General features: G+C 42.6%; 1 protein-coding gene across 6 annotated transcripts in view; it reads left to right on the forward strand.

The window, feature by feature from the left end:
- ZHX1 (zinc fingers and homeoboxes 1) overlaps nt 1-10,197 on the forward strand; it is a 114,969-nt gene extending 104,772 nt beyond the window's left edge. For all 6 annotated transcript variants that reach the window (XR_003854913.1, XR_003854912.1, XM_029591885.1 and 3 more), the window contains one exon: nt 8,357-10,197. The gene's annotated coding sequence lies outside the window, so the exon portion shown is untranslated. The remainder of the gene's footprint in view (nt 1-8,356) is intronic.
- The last annotated feature ends 2,492 nt before the right edge of the window (nt 10,198-12,689 follow it).

Raw genomic sequence — 12,689 nt, forward strand, 5'->3', positions numbered from 1 at the left:
GCTTCCTCTCCACAAATACTAGTTCCAGTAACCATCACCCATAAGGGCCAATTGATTCATCTTCAAGCCTTCATTGATTCTGGGGTGGCCGGCAATTTCATTGATCAGAGACTGATTGAAATCCATCACATTCCGGTGGATCCGTTACCCAATTCTCTCTCAGTCACGTCTGTAACTGGGCAACCGGTGGGAGTCCAGATATCTCAGATTACCAAACCCATTCTCTTAAATTCTGGAATTCTGCATCAAGAGAGCATTCAGTTGTAAGTTCTCCCTTCTTCGGTCAACCAAATAATCTTAGGGTTACCTTGGTTAAGGACACATCAACCTTGACTGGATTGGGCCTCTTCACAACTCGCCAATTGGAGTCCATTCTGCTTCCAAAATTGCTTAAAGAACATTCAGAAATGTCGGATTCAAGTTACTCAGCTCTCTTCTGGTATTCCTGTCCCTTATGAAGAATTTACGGACGTATTCAGCCAACAACAAGCTGAATCCTTACCACCGCATCGACAGTACGATTGTGCCATTGACCTTCTTCCTGGGAAGACTCCTCCCAGGGGTAGGATTTATACCCTGTCCGAACCGGAGTCACTAGCTCTGAAACAATGTAATGAGGAGAACTTAGCACATGGTTTTATCAGACCCTCTACATCCCCTGCTGGAGCGGGGTTTTTTTTTTTGTTAAGAAGGTCTTTGAGACCCTGTATTGACTACCGTGGCCTAAACAACATTACCAGGAAAAATAGATATCCTATTCCGCTCATTTCAGAACTCTTCGACCGGATTAAAGGAGCTCGAATTTTCACCAAGTTGGACTTAAGAGGAGCTTACAATTTGAATCGCATACGAGCCGGAGATGAGTGGAAAACGGCATTTAACACTCATGACGGACATTATGAATACAGGGTAATGCCGTTTGGGCTGTGTAATGCTCCGGCTGTATTCCAAGCCATGATCAATGACATCTTTCGCGATCTCCTCTATTCTCATGTTATCGTCTACCTAGATGATATACTTATTTTTTCCAAAAACCCGCAACATCATCAGCTACATGTGCGACAGGTACTACAGCGCCTTAGGGAGAATAAGCTGTTTGCCAAATTGGAAAAGTGTGTCTTCCATAAAGAGCAGTTACCGTTTTTGGGATATATTATTTCCGACAAGGGATTATCCATGGACCCAAGCAAACTTAAGGCTATTTTGAATTGGCCACAACCCATAGGCTTAAAATCCTTACAAAGATTTCTGGGTTTCTCAAACTACTACAGACAATTTATTCCAAATTTTTCTTCCCTAGTAGCCCCCCTTACTGCCCTAACTAAGAAAGGAGCATCTATTCAGAATTGGCCAGAGGAGGCCGTCAATGCCTTCCTTCAGTTAAAAAAGGAATTCACCAAGGACATATGTCTCAAACGTCCCGACTCCTCTAAACCTTTTATCCTGGAAGTAGATGCCTCTGCTGTGGGAGTGGGGGTGGTTTTACTACAGACGGCAGAGGAGGGGGGCCTGGTAACTTGTGCGTTTTTTCTCCAAAAAGTTTTCACCAGCAGAGAGAAACTATACTATAGGAGATCGGGAGCTATTGGCGATTAAGTTGGCTTTTGAAGAATGGCGTCATCTCCTAGAAGGCGCTCGATATACTGTGACAGTTTATACGGATCACAAAAATCTTGAATACCTGGCCAAGGCTCAACGGTTAAATCCTCGTCAAGCCCGCTGGGCACTCTTCTTTAGTAGATTCGCTCGCAGATTCTTTTGAGCAGGTCGGAAATGGAGAATTTCGTTCTCCATTTCCGACCTGCTCAAAAGAATCTGCGAGCGGATGCTCTTTCGAGGAGCTTTGATTGCGAAGATATACCTGAACCACCTCACTACATAATTGACCCTGCGCAAATACAGCTGGCTGCCACATTCACGGTTCCTATTGGGAAGACAGTGGTTCCTAGACGATTTCGATTGAAAGTTCTCCGTTGGGCACATGGCGCTCAATTGGCGGGCCATGCGAGAATTTCACGTACCAAGGATTTGGTTTCCAGACACTACTGGTGGCCCCAGTGGGAGAAAGACATTAAGGCCTATGTAGAATCATGCTCTGTATGTGCCGCTCAGAAGACTCCGCGACAAAAACCTTTCGGACTTTTACAACCACTACCTGTGCCCATGAAACCCTGGACACATATTGCCACTGATTTTATCACCGATCTCCCACTCTCGGATAACAAGACTGTTATCTGGGTGGTGGTGGACCATTTCTCCAGAATGGCTCACTTTATTCCGCTGCCCAGCTTACCTTCTGCTTCAGAGTTGGCTCACCTATTTCTTCAGCATATCTTCCGTCTTCATGGATTGCTTCTCAGCATTGTTTCGGATAGGGGAGTGCAATTTACAGCACGATTCTGGAAAGAGTTGTGCAAACTTCTCAAAATCAAGCTTGAATTTTCTTCTGCCTATCACCCCCAAACAAATGGACTCTCGGAATGAACAAATCAGTCTCTGAAGGCCTTTCTTCGATCCTATGTCAATCAGCGACAGGACAACTGGGCTTCCTTGTTGGTCTGGGCAGAAATATGCCACAATAATCATTTGCACCAGGCCACAGGGAGGTCTCCTTTTTTTTAGTTTTCGGTAGACATCCACGACTTCCCTTACCTGTTACTACCCCCTCTGATTGTCCGGCGGTCAACACCACCATCGCCTCTATGATTAAATTATGGAAGGAAACTCGAACTTTACTTTTGCAAAATGCAGCCAGAATGAAGAATCAGGCAGATAAGAGGAGATCTCCTGCCCTCGACTCAAGGCTGGAGATCTCGTATGGTTGAGTACACACAATCTTCGCTTACACATGCCCTCATTAAAATTTGCCCCTCGTTTTATTGGGCCCTTTCCTATTGAAAGACAAATCAATGCTGTCACTTACAGACTATCGTTACCATCCTCCTTGCGGATTCACAACACCTTCCACGTGTCCTTACTCAAACCCGCAATTATGTCCTGGCCTTCCAGACAGAGGAGACCTAAGGTACCTTTAATTCAGACTGGTAATCAATTTGAAGTAGAGGACATACTGGATTCCAGAAGGTGTAGAGGACAACTTCAATATTTAATTGCCTGGAAGAACTTTGGACCTGAGGAGAACTCGTGGGAACCTGCTCAGAATGTACAGGCACCACGCTTGCTTCGGAAGTTCCATCAACGATTTCCTCATAAACCCGGTCCTCGGGGGAAGAGAGGAGGGCCTTGCAGGGGGAGTACTGTTACCTGTCGACGCTATCAGCGACGCTGATCCTTCCCGTGCCTCGGCTCCGCGCGGCTCGGGGTTCGGCCACGCCCCCTTTTTGACGTCAGATGCTGGCGGCAGACTCGGGCAGCGCAGGAAATTTGATCTATTTAAAGGACGCTGTTCCTCTCCTCTCTTGCTTCGGCCTCAAGTGCGTTTGGAGTGTTCGGTCTGTGTTCCTACGACTTGCTGCCTGCTTGACCCGGTCTGCCTTGGTATTCTGTCTGCCGCCTGCCCTTCGGATTGTTGCCTTGGTTCCTGTTGCTAGCTGCCTGCCCTGACCCGGACTGTACTTGATATTCTGTCTGCCGCCTGCCCTTCGGATTGTTGCCTTGGTTCCTGTTGCTAGCTGCCTGCCCTGACCCGGACTGTACTGGATATTCTGTCTACCGCCTGCCCTTCGGATTGCTGCCTTGGTTCCTGCTTGCTGCTTCCAGTTCTGACCCAGGCGGTCTCCGGACCTTCTGGTTCCTCTGGGCTATCTGGACTTTCTGGAGCTTCACATTCCACTGCTACTTATTGAAGTTCCAGATCCTAGAAGATCTACTTCCCAAGGTAAGCGGCCATCGGCCTTGGTTCCACACCTGCCGCATAACAATGACCTTGGTTACTGATGCATTCACCAAGGGGTGAGGCGCGCATACAGGTCTCTTGCAGATTATAGGCACCTTGACTGCAGCGGATGGTTGTCTACAAATCAACTTTCTAGAACTGAGCACAATCCGGCATGCACAAAGGCTATTTATGCATCTTATTGAAGGAATGAGAATTCTGATTGAAACAGACAATCAAGTAGCAATATTTTATGTGAACAAACAGGGGCATACAAGATTCTGGACACTTTGCTGGGAGTTCCAAAGAATCTGAGAATGTGCAGTCAGATACAGAGCCTCGCTGTAAGCTAACTATCTACCCAGAATCATTAATACCTTAGCAGACCACCTCTGCAAAATCTTCCTTCTTCACAAGTGGTTACTGAATCAAATAATGGCAAATAGACTGTTTGACTTCTGAGGTCTTAATCTCTTTGCTTCAGAAAATAACAGGAAGGTTGAAACGTTTTGTTTTGTGCTTCATAGTGATTTCAATGCGCTTCAACCATTTCTGCTAGTAGCAAGGGCTGTTCAGAAGGTGCTCAAAGACAGGGCATGTCTGATCCTTATTGCTTTGGCTTTGCCCAAAAAAGTATGGTTTTCATATCTAGTCAAGTGGTCGGTCCACTCTTTGATTCCCCTGGGATCTGATCCATCACTACTAATGCAGGAAGGAGGTCGTCTGTTCTTTCCGAGCCACAACTTGACTGTGTGAATATTGAGCACCCTGTTTCTTCACTTGCTGTACCCAAAGAGGTTGAGGATCTGAGCTCAAAAGCTGTCTACCAAAAAGGCATACAGCTTTAAATGGAAACATTTTTCCTCTTGATGCCAGATGGGGTCTCTGGACCCATCTGCATGTGATCCTAGCGATCTGTTTCAATACTCATTCTCTTTGTCCTCTTCAGGCCTCAGCACTTATCAGTGAAAGTACACCTTGGTGCTATAGCTGCGAACCACCCTTAGATGGAAGGTTAGCCTATCTCTGTTCATCTCTTGCTGTCAAAATTCATGAAAGGCATATCAGATCACCAGTTTGAAAACCAATTGTGCCTGAAACCTCAATGTCTTCCGTTGCGATTGGCACCACTGACGTTTCTTACATAGAAAGTGGTATTTCTCATGGCTGCCACTTCAGCCAAGAGAATCTGAGAAACTTCAAGCTTTAGTCTCGTATTCAACATATCTTTGGTTCTTTCACAACAGAGTAGTGCTTTGCACCCATCCAAAATTTCTTTCCAAAGTGGTCTCTGCTTTTAATCTGAATCAGGCATTTATTTTGCTCATAAAAAAGAAATGGCCCTTCACACTCTGGATTGCAAAAGGGCCCCTAGTTTACTACTTGAAGAGAATGCAGTCTCATCAGGCTTCTCAACTATTCATTTCCTATGATCTCAACAAAATGGGTGTAGCAGTTGCCAAACATACTATTTCCAACTGGCTAGAGTACTATATCACACACTGTTATGCACTAGCTGGCTTCCAGAAAAGTCATGATCAGCCCAGCCTCCATAAAACACAAGTCACCGGGCAGTGATCAGACATCAATAGCTGAGCTCTGCAGTTAAGAAAAAATAAAATCAGAAATGAACAGGTAGCCAAGTCTGGACTTAGAATCAGCAGAGCGTGCACAGTTGTAAAGTCTCTGGTGCAGGGATTTAGTACTCTCCAAGTATCAAGAACCTGTAGGGAGTCACATAAAAACAGCATCCCTTTAGTGCTACTGAGTGGTCTGCTCATGGAATGCAATTGTCAATCCAGAGCAGGGTCAGCTACACAGTTAAGATCTGCCCCCAAGTACAATAGGTGCCCTGTCCATAGAGACCACATGAGTCACCAAGTAAAAAATAAAAGCCATGTTCATACTGATTTGGTCCATATACCAATATCAGAATGATATGCTTACCAAAAAGAAGCCCTGCCACAATAATATAGCATCTCTAGGCTCTATTATGGACTGCTGCCATTGAAGGTTTGTCTGATTTTTTTTTCCCTTAAATTCTCTTGCCTCACTGCCTCAGCAGCCCCTCAGCACATTTCAGTGCTATAAAAAAAAAAAAGGAAGATAATTGGGCCCAAGAAGACTGCCCTTGTGGACATCACATATGCTACAAATGCTTGGAGTCCTACTATGCCTCCACCAACTGGAGCCCTATCTGGACAAGTGGATAGTGACAGGTCCCTCCCAAACAGGAGTCTTGAATTCACTGAATCAAACAATACAGCTACTGCAGTCTCTGGGGTCTATTGTCAACTTCACCAAATCAAACATAGCCCCATTTAAAATAATCTAGTTCATTGGTGTCTGAATAGATTTGGTCAAGGAAAGCATGTTCCTCCCAGAGGCAGGGCAGTCTGTCTTCAAGTCCTAACAACCAACAAGGACTGAACTTCACAATCTGGGTAAACAAATAAGCATGGACGTGGCTTGCTTATTACAGCGGTTACCACCCTAAACCAATTAAGCCTGATACATCACTTTGAATGCATAGACAGTGTTGCTCCCTGCTTCAACGGCAGGGGGAAATGTGGAAAACAGGATTACATTCAGACTACATCCAACAAGGCATTGATCTGTGCAGTAGGGGTAAATAAGCATCCGGGTAACTTGCTTGATGCGGCGGTTACTACCCTTAACCATTAAGCCTTATGCTCACCCACCCTTGATGAAACTCCAACATTACTCTCTGCATCAATAACAGGGGAGGGCAGGAAATTTGAATCAAATGGTTACCAACAAGGGCTCTGAACTTGGTAGTTGATGAAACATAAGTATGGGAAAATGTGTGGAGCTTGTTGGGCAGACTGGATGGGCCGATTGGTCTTTTTCTGCCGTCATGTCTATGTTTCTATGTAATGCAAGACCTGGTCCATGGCTCTTTCAGCAGTCAGTCACATATGGTGTAAACAGTTCACTTGTTTACACATGAAACCTCTTAATTGGAACCTTCAGTTGCAGTGGGATCAACTCTGTCAATCTCTGTCACATCCAAGGTAACACCAATGATTAAAATGTTCCTCTAGTGATGGTTGATCTTAGAGGTTCTCAAAATTGGTTCCTCTATGTAAATTCTTCCTCTTCAAATGACACTAGCGACAGATGCCTCTAACAGGCAAGTACCTACCGAACACAAGGGACATGATCAATACCAGAAAACCAGTATCAGATAAACCTTTTTAAACTTCAAGCAATTCACTACAGCCTGCAGGCGTTCACTCACCTACCTCAATGAAGAAGAATTCTAATTCAAACACACAGTCAAGTAGCAATGTCCTATGTGAACAAGCAAGTCCAAAGAATTTAGGCATGTGCTGTCGGTCATAGGGCGTACGTTCAAGCAACATATCTCCAGTAATGTCCAAAACTGCCAGGTCAGCTCAGTTCATTTTTCTGACTGCACAAGTGGTTATTGGATCAGAGAGTGGTGAACGACCTGTTCTCTCTGTTCGGGAGGCCATCTTATAAATCTGCTTGCATCAGAGAGCAACTGGAAAATTGAGAGATTTTGCTCCATTTTTCCAAATGAGTCCAGATTCGCTCCAGATACTCTTCTATGCAAATGGAATGCAAATCTACTGTACATATTTCCATTGCTGCTGTTAGCAGTCAAGACAATTCAAAAATTGATACATGATAAACTGGAAATGATTCTCATTGCTTCAGCTTGGCCCAGAACTAGTGTGGTTCTATCTATTTCAACTCTCTGTATATCCTACAATTCAGTTGGGAACCTTGCTATCATTCCTCATCGAGGAGAGAGGCAGGCTGTATCATCCCAATCTCTCATCTCAACCTGATTTCCGGTTTTTTAGTTATTTCCTTTAGGAAAACAATTTGTATAACAGGTATAGCAAATGAAACATGGCAGCACAAAACTCACCCCATTACAAAGAGGGTACTTGACAGTTTGGAAAGTTTAGTTTTAATATGAATTTACCGCTATTTCATATAATATATAAAAGTAATTTACAATAAAATAGTCCAAAGTTGGTTCATAGCTGTTAAATTGATTAAAATACTTGTATCACCAGGTTAAGCCTCTTTCTAGTTACTTATTAAAAACAATTATACCCAATGTTTGCTAGATCACTAAACGAAGAGTACCTTGCACTATATCTTATAAACTAAGTAGAAGATTCCATCCTCTTAACTATAAAGTAGTTGTTTCTGAATTTCAAATAATTTTTCTAATTTTAAATTGTTTTGCATTTTCCATATTGCTCAGTATGTCAGTGATTCATATTCTAACTTTTCAAGTACTTTAAAGCCATAGTCATATTGCTTCTGTTGTCCCTTTTCCAAAGTAAACATGCACTTGTAATTTATAATATTCTATTAGAACATTTTATTTTATGATAATTGGTGAATTGTAGAAAGCAGATAATGCTTGGTGTAATTTATTATGTGAGAATTTTTTTTACCATGAGAATGTTTTGGTTTTTTTTAAGTAACTGATGCATTTGCTTTTCTTTTTAATAGTTGTCCAGAGAGGATGACGAAGAGCAGCTGTAAAGTGTGAAATATCTGATTTACTGTGAAAAAGGCCTAATCCTTCATGAAACCAAGCCGTTTGAGTGCACATGCAGAACACACAAACATATACTGCCCCTTGGGGTAAAAGGAACTAAACTTAAGTGCTGTGCCAAAGTTAACAGTTGGAGGAATTTCTACATTGTAAATAGAAAATTGTTGAAAAGAACTTGTAAAAAATTTCAAATTTTAATACATTTTTACTCTATTACATTGTGACAGAAACCTGCTGTCTTAGCTAGACCTGTTTTGAAGGGGTTCAATGACCACTAGATTTCAAGCCCTCTTATATTTTTGTCTAGCTCAGTATGTTCTAGTAAGATAGGCTTTATTGCCTGTGTTCTTTGATATGTGATTAAGCTTATAGCTTTGAGTGACCAAACATTTTACAGAGTAAAAGTTCTTAGAACAGTAAACCTAACTGATCATTTATATGTGTTGTATTTATCAGGCTCTGCACATAACCTTGAAAGTTATTGCACACACTGGATAGAAGTTAATTTCTACTGTACAAACACCTGCAGCCTTCTTACAAAACGTTTAGCCTCGATAGGCTTTGTGGTGGTATGAACCCTGTGTGCTTGAAATTTTCAAGTTATAGATGAAAAACTGTTCTGTTTTGCAAATTCATAATCCCGGTGCTCTTTGTAAAACAGTTCACTCAACTAAGCAAGGAGGAAGAAAAAGCAAGTGAACATATGCATTCATGCAGCTTAAATCTCTGCAGCAAATTTCTTACTAAAAATTTTGGAACCGAATTAATACAGTAGATTATTTCTTAAAATGGAGGTTTTGATAATCATGTATTATTTGGGGTACGGGAAATGTTTTAAATTATATATCAGTACAGCATTTTCTGTTGAAAATATCTATCAGTTTTGTTCATAGGTGACATTCTGAAATATTGATACGTTAAAATACAGAATGCAGGCCTGTACTGATATATATTTAAGCAGTTTTGATAAATTAGTAAACTACAAATTAATGTAAACACTTATAAAGCCTGTTACTGTGTTTGAGAGAAGCATCTTTTCATGGCTATAGGATCATTTATTGTAATAAAAAATAACTTTCTTCAGGGAAGAAATATAGACTTGAGTAGTATGATCATTTTAAAAAGTTTCTGTACAGAAAGTTTTGGTTTGGCCACTTTATTTTACATTTTGGTAAATCACAAAAATAGCTGTTGAAAAAGTTACTGAAGAGCCTTGAAATATGCATGCTGCTTTATTTTTGTTTTTTTTAATTTTAGCTCTTAATATTGATATTTTTACAAAAGACATTAATCTTGTGCGTGTTTTTGTCCTTTTTATTTTTCATACTACTGTCAGCTACTTTTTTTACAATGTAAAATATGCAGAATTTGTGTATTGCTTTTTTATGCTTTACAGCGCTGCGTACTGTAATGTTTAAATTCTCCTTTTTAACCATTGCTTACTGTGCTCTTAATTCTACCTGACAGTAGGCTTTTGATGGTAGTATCCTTTATTGTTAAAATGACTTTTTGTGCTTCAAGTATGGTAAATCGAAGCCATTGTCCATATTTATATCTGTCTCCAATGCAATAATGTGTTAACCATCAGTTGTAAATAATTCTTACCTGTGTATTTTTAATTCCAGGTTCACTGCTGTTATTTGCTAGCTTGAACTATTTATTTGCCAGAGCACAAACAAAAATATCTGCCTCACGTGGTTAATTTGTCTTTGAGTGCATAATAAAAGTTGGCATTCAGTAGTATTTTAGCAAATTTCCATTGTGATCACAATAAAAAGTAAATATTTTTGTTTCATTAGAATGTGCATGATCTTCATTATCCTTTCTGGATATTCAGAATCATTTACTGGATGTTGTGATCTGGAGGATCACTGTGGGTGCTCTTGCCATGGTATTAGCACACACTAAGGGCAAAAAGTCATACACAGTTGCACTTCAAATCACCTCTCAGCCTCAACTAAATACACTTCATAGGAATTGGGGAAAAATATAGTAAAAATAGAATTTTAATTTGCAATAGAAGAGCATATTCATATTTAGAAAGTAGTAAACAGGATGTTATACAGGCATTGTTCCCTATCCGACATTCAATATGACTTTAGATACTGTTCTGTATTTAAGACTGGTAAATAAGCAGGATGGCGTGAGAATAAGCCAGAAAGTTTTAAATTCAACTGAGGAAACTGGTTGAACAGTATGCAGAAAGTGATCGTAGTAAATATAGTAGGCACTGAAGTGACTGTACCTGAGTGATTAAGGAAAGCTTTGCTGCTAACAAAGACCAGAAGAATGAGACTACACTCCAGTGTGGCATATATGCGATAACTTTACTAAGTAAATGATTAAAGGTAATGATCAGTTACACAGACAGATATAATGCTTGAGAGAATAAAGATCAATATTCAGCTGCTGTGCTATTTAGCCAGATAAACTTATCCAGCTAACTCGGGGCCTGACCAGATTTGGCTGCATAATTAAGCCATTTAATTCTGAATATTGAGTTAGCTGGTTAACTTGTTGGGCCCATTCCCTGCCCCTGAGTTATCTAGCTAAAAACATAACTGGATAAGTGATTTATCCAGCTAAGTGGCACCCACTGATCCTAGCCAGTTATTCAGCAGCACCACTTAGCCCAAATAATAGAATATTGGCCTCAAAGTGCTTGTGATGGATACAATACTTCACGCTTAATAGCAATTACATGTGATGAACCAAAGTGTAACTTAACCACCACATGTAAAGTATTAGGAAACAATCACACGTGATAGATCAAAGTAGTGCTCATTCCAATGCTTACATCCCCTCAGCTGGGGATCCCTCAATGCAGTGGGATGTTTGCAATGAGCCTCTTTGCGATTCCCAGGCATCAGTGGCAAACCCCAATCCTGGGTGAAGTTTGAAGATGCTATGTGGACTTCACTATTTTATAATATACAGTGTAAAAAAAAAGTGCATATGTTAAGACTAGTTCCTAGCACAGTCTGGTATAATGGTTTTTCCTGTACGTACCCGGATCAGTCCAGACAGTGGGTTGAGCCTCCTTTCCAGCAGGTGGAGACAGACTAAAACTTGAAGGATGCCCTATATCAGGACAGAGCCTATCCTCTACCCCTTCCGTATTCGTCTGTCTCCAGCAGGTGCAGCATCTCCCCTTCGGTTCTCTTCTGTAGGCTAGTCAGCCTCTTCTTCTTTCTTTTTCGGCTCAAGCAAGCAGTTCTTTTGATTCCCACTAGTTTTAGAAACAGTGTTAAAAATCCATGAAAGAAAGTTTGCCTTCTTTTAGTGCTTTTACTGTTTTTGTGTGGGAGACGTCCGTCTCCCAGCTCTTGCCTGGCTCAGGGGGGCTTTGCCCCTTTTGCAGGAGGGGGTTCCCTGCATAGTCCTGAGTCCGTGGACACTTCCAAGTGTGGGGACCGACGCTCTCCGGGCCTCGTTCCCCCTCTGGCTGCCGAGAGGGTTTTTTAACCCGCTGCTGCGCTCAGTTAAAAAAAAAAAAAAAAAGGAGTTTAAAAGTTTCAAACTTTCAATAAGTTGCAGGTACTCACCTACCTCTAACTTATTTGCAGCAGTTGACCAGCTTTTTTATTTTTTTCTGGTCAGAGTAGGGCTAGAACCGGCAGCCAGAGAAGCAGAAGGCAGCAGGTTTCCTGCCTGCTCTCTCCTGCTGTGCAGGCTGCCAATCAAGCTTTTTTTTTCAGCTTTTTTATCTTCAGCCACGGCTTAGCTATGTCCCGGCTAGCAGCCTGCCTTTCTTGTGGGCTGCCCTCTTCGCGTTTTTCGCGGCAGGGCCTCTGCACTGCTTGCCTGCCGGGTGGGGAAGGTCTCTCCTCGGCAGGACAAGCAAATTTAGCCCGGGGCTCCACTCCTCCCGGCATGACCAGGCCTTTCCCGGGTCGGCAGAGCCCGGGAATGGTCGCCATCTTGGATTTTTCATCAGGGCCGATTTCAGTGCTCCCTGGGGTGGGGCTGGGGGGGGCCAGATTATTTTTTATTTAACCCCCAATTTGGCCCCTGCGGGTGCCCAGGAGGGAGGTCCAGACCTTCCCCTTCCTCCCCCCCCCCCCCCCCGCCAAATCCAGGGTCCCTTTTTCAGCGGATTTCGTCGTCCTCATGCACAAATCTTATCTAGCTAGCCTGCAAGAGCTGGATGAAAGCCCCCCCCCCCCCCCCCCCGCCAAAAATCCCTCGTTCAGCTCCGTTGACCACTGGACCGGTCGCGGAGCCCCAGGGACCGGTGTGGGTGGTCCCAGGGGTGCCCCCCCCCCCCGGTGTCTCCCGTGTCTTCGG

The sequence above is a fragment of the Rhinatrema bivittatum genome, chromosome 2 (assembly GCF_901001135.1).
Source record: "Rhinatrema bivittatum chromosome 2, aRhiBiv1.1, whole genome shotgun sequence".
In the NCBI taxonomy this organism is placed as follows: Eukaryota; Metazoa; Chordata; class Amphibia; order Gymnophiona; family Rhinatrematidae; genus Rhinatrema; species Rhinatrema bivittatum.